The 4991-nt window shown below is 32.2% G+C and overlaps 1 pseudogene; it reads right to left on the bottom strand.

The window, feature by feature from the left end:
- Positions 1 to 461: 461 nt before the first annotated feature.
- Positions 462 to 580, bottom strand: LOC112473118 (annotated as a pseudogene).
- Positions 581 to 4991: the final 4411 nt, after the last annotated feature.

Here is a 4991-nt window from a genome sequence, read left to right as displayed (position 1 = left end):
AAGACATTATTCAAGTAATCTCTCTGGCAAGAGATTATGGTTATCATAATCCTCACTAAAGATTCACAGGCATATCAGTGGGAGATAACGCACAGACTCAATGTAGCATACTTAATTTCTCTTTAGATATATAGACAAGGAGAATTCATGACTCGCCTTCGTCATTTTACATAGTGTTCTCTGGGTTTACACACATGGGCTCATATAAATATTTTTGAATAAAAATTCAATCAACTGATTATTTCTCATATCAACTAGGTGAACCTAAGTATTATTGCCCTTATAGAATAATTTAGCATGTTTTGACAGACTACAGTGTGTCCTTGAACAAAAAAGCTCAGTGGTCAGAGAATTCAAACTTTTATATATATATATATTATTTTTTAGGTGAGGCAACCCTTGGTTGACCTCACAGATTGCAAGCACCTTGTCAGCTTACAATCCCTTATTTTTATTTTTTACGCCTACAGTACCTGGTCTTCCTAGGTGGTCTCGTATCCAAGTACTAACCAGGCCCAACCCTGCTTAGCTTCCGAGATCAGATGGGATCAGGCTTGTTCGGTGTGGCGTGGCCATAGACCAATTCAAGCTTTAAAAACAGTTTGAATGGCTCAGACTCAGCCTTATATGGTAGATATAACTCACAGATTTACTCAGAGAGAACAAACTTCAACTCTTGATTATGCTTCTTAGTAGCTGTATAAACTTGGGCAAGAGGTTTGTCCTCTCTGAGCATGTTTCTTTTTTCATCTGCTGATATCTAATTCACAAGATAGATGTAAGGATTAAATGAGACACTCTACATATAATACATACTACAATACCTGGCACTTAGCCAACAATCATTAAAATGTAATTTCCTTCCCTTTATAAATAATGTCTATTTTTTTTCAATTGATTATTCAGGTACAGATACATAAAGAACTATTGAAAACTAAGTGAGTGTATTTTGACAGTTCTCATCACTCAAAAATATAGACAGGATTAGTGAGGTCAAACTGAAACTGAAATAAATCTAAGCCTGGAGCAAGGAGGGCAGAGAACGACAAACACGGCTGTTAAAAGGCGTATATGCAAATAGAACTTTCACATTACCAATTTATTGCTTTATCAATGATACCTAATAAAGAATTTGCTTTTTCTTCATCCTTTTTTTTTTTTTTTTGGCTAGAAAGCTATATGTTCATACCTGTCATTGAAAATACCATCTTGCCCTGTGATTGGCAGAAACTCAATCGAAACTACTTTTTAGGTGGAGTCTGGTTTAAATAGCAAAAAGAAATGCAGAATAATGGAGATAATTCTAGGAATAATTTCTTTAATAATGGATTTAAAAAATTTGATATATACTTTAATAACATACAATAGTAGAGTTTTAAATTTTTAAAAACATGGCATAGAGTTAGAAAGAACACAATCACACTCATGTCATTATTTTGAACTTTAAAAATACCATCCTAGGACTAAAATTATTTTGAATATATAAGAATATCAAAATGATGAGAAAAGAATCCCCAGTGGCATGTACTGTGGCAACATCTCTGGAGAGAACTCTTTCCATTTCCACTGGAAGACAGAGATTAATGCATTCTTTGATTAGTGAATTAGAAATGTAAGAGAAGGACAGTTTTCATTCACTTCATTCAATTATTTGAGGGTAACAAAAATAACATCTTTGGGGACTGAATAATTTGATGATTATAAAGGCAATTGCAAATGTCTTTTCACAATCTATATTTATTTCATATTCATTAAGGATAAATTATATCACCCTATTTAGCAGAAAAATAAAAGAATTAAGATGCTTTCAGAAAAATTACAGCTCTTATGCGTGTCCCCTTTCATTCAAGTACGATCAAGTGCATCTGTTTGTGGGAGAATCAGCAAATACATGAATTAATTTTTAAAAAGACAAAGAATAAAGGTTAAGATACAAAACACAAACTCTTTTCTGTTGGATATGAGTATCTAACACTTCATTATCAAAGGAAGATTTCACCTAGGGCATTATTTTTGAGGTCCTGTTTAGAAGTTTAAAAGTATCTATACAATTGATGTTTTCACAAATTAGATACTTGGAGCCATAACTCTACTTTTATATCAGTATGAGGAAGATAAAATGTCCCAAATTAAAATCAGATTTGTGATTTTATTTTTTAACATTTGTAGTGCTTTCTTTTACCTTGTTTCTTCTTTAAAGTGTCCTTATGCAAGACATTTTCACGAAGCAATTTACTTACTCTTCTGGCTTACGTTGCATAAAGAGGCAGGTAGAGCACATGTGGTTAGAATACAAACTTGGCAGTCACATGAGCCTAGATATAAATCCTCCTTCACTCCCTCTTGACATGTGACCTTAGTCAAGTTTCTTTACCTCTCTAACCATGGTTTCCTCCTCTGTAAAGTAGGGATAAAAATAACGTCTGTGTCACAGGTGGCTGTGAAGATTAAAGGAAGTCATGCATATAAAGCAGTAACAATAAATGTATGTAAACACATTTGTAAATGTATTTACAAGTACATTAAAGCATTATAATATATGATACACTATAAATATAAAAACTGTAAAATTCACTAACATTTGATGTGTATGTCTATACAAACAACAAATGTTCAATGTACACAGGTAGAGATCTATTAATGTGTGTGTGCTTGGTAGTGCACACATGTCATTTGGGATCTAGCAAATCCTAGATTTTACAGGTAAAAAGTACAAGATGCCCAGATAAATTTAAATTTTAGGTAAAAAACCAAACTACTGGGCATCCTGTATTTTATCTGACAACTGTAACTAGGATGCTTTATTGAGCTAGAGTGTTTTCAAATGTCCCCACAGGTAATAGTTAGTTGTCAATAGGTTTACTTACATTTTCTAAGTTAAGTTAGGGTAATCGCCACTTTATTGAATGGCCTGGAATATTCTGATCAATCTGCTTTTTTACCTCTTTGTGACATCTTTTTCAGTTCTCGTAGCTTTCCATTAACTTAAAAGAACTGTCTAATTTTCAGATATTGGGATCTATTTAAGATGACTCAAATCTAACTACCTATGAAACATCCACCTGACCAAAGTTTAACTCACACATCAGTGCCATGCCAAGATGTTGGACAAGTTAATTCCACTCAGTGCCATTATGGGATTCTCCATGAAAACTGTTACCTGACTGTATTTATACACGAGACTTCAAAATCTAGAGAACATTGGTCATGCTCTCCTGACATTTTTTCATCATTCGCTATCTGGGTGGCACACTGTGAGAAACGTACAGAGTGTCTGCTGCCCAGCCAGCATTCAGATAAGGGACAGTGCACTGACTTTCTTACAGGGATCCCTAATCTCAAGAACCATCTTACCTGGTTTAGAGGGACGAGGAGAAAAGTCACAGTCCATTCTATTTCTACAAATTCCCTTCAAACAATTTCTTTTTAAATTTCTTATCTTCTCTGAAATAAACTAGAGGCTATGGTGATGGTTGAACTTATTCTTTCTTTTAGCAAATCTGACATGGATGTGTCTAGCACCTTTCTTTAGAATGTGTGGATACTATTTTACACTGTTCTCAGTTTTGGGGCTTCAGCCAAAATTTGAGACAATCGGGAAAATCTCATTTAACATCCTGATACATTATTTAATTCATGTTGACTAATAGAACTAATTTGATTACAAAATGCCAGAATTTTTTAACTTCGTTAATAAGTATCATGCATGATGTTTACTGACAACTTAAAAACTGTATTCAAGACAAATGAAGACTGTAATCATTTGATCTCAGTGAAACCGTCATTTTAAAATGATCCAATCTGTTTTGATATTACATGATCTATGATCATCTGATTTGGAACGCTGCAGGAAAATTTCTAGGCATGTTGGATTTTATACATTATTTCCTTTCTTGATATTTAACTAAATTCCTTCTCTGGAAAGTCTTTATTTAGGGTTCTTTCATTTTCATTCTTTTATTCATGGATTTTTATTTTATTCTTATGGTTGAAAATTCCACTTAAAAGTCTTAAAATGCTTCAATTTTCCCAATATTGAATACCTATTCTAAGAAAATACTCTTAAATAGAGAATACATGTTTTATGCACAGAGATAGCCACTGTGACACTATTTGAAATACAAAAATAACCCTTAAAATTATCTATGAATAAAGAATTAGTAAAGTAAATCATGATACATACTGAATATATTGCATGGTTATTTTAAGTGATACATATAAAGACTTTTCAGAACATAGGAAAATACATTTTATTTTTCACTAAGTAAAAAAAATTATATATAAATTTATGCTAATGTTATATCTGTTAAATCTGTATGAACACTAAATGCAAAATACATAATAATATTAATAATAATAGAATGGTAAGAAATATACTAGATAAACTGACATTGGCTTTGAGTAGTAGACTATTATAAGTTTTTCTCAGCATTCTAATTTTCTCTTATTTCTGATTTTTTTGTCATGAGTATATATTCCTACAGAATAGAAAAAAAGCAAGTTTATTTAAAACTCATTTTTCAATAAGCCTTTGGAAGACTGCCTTCTTCCTCTTATACAAGCCAAATAGATGATACAACTTCTTCCTCCCCCTTCTCCTTTTCTCCTCCTCCTCCTCCTTCTCCTTGTTCTTCTCTTCCTCCTCCTTCCCCTCTTCCTTCTTCCTTTATTCGATTTGACATTAAATTCAGTTTTACTTCAATTAAAAGCCACGAATGGTTGAACAAATGTACTCAAATAGCTGAACAAATGTATTCTATTATGTTATTTTTTTATCTGATGACTAAACTTTAAACTTTTCTATCAGCTATTTTGGTACCATGCAGACATAGCTATATTGTACACAAAGATGAGGAAGCTGCTTTGTAGCATCATACAGTCTTCGTTCTAACAAAAACTAATTCTTAATCTTTTGTATATCTTTTTTAAATGTAGTTTTTTTCCTCATAAAAGATCTATCTAATTGTATCCAATATATTATAATCATCTAT

The sequence above is a fragment of the Pteropus alecto genome, unplaced genomic scaffold, assembly GCF_000325575.1.
Source record: "Pteropus alecto unplaced genomic scaffold, ASM32557v1 scaffold1950, whole genome shotgun sequence".
Classification (NCBI taxonomy): domain Eukaryota; kingdom Metazoa; phylum Chordata; class Mammalia; order Chiroptera; family Pteropodidae; genus Pteropus; species Pteropus alecto.
The sequence above is the reverse complement of the archived record's forward strand: the minus strand, read 5'-3'. Positions and strand labels throughout refer to the sequence as shown.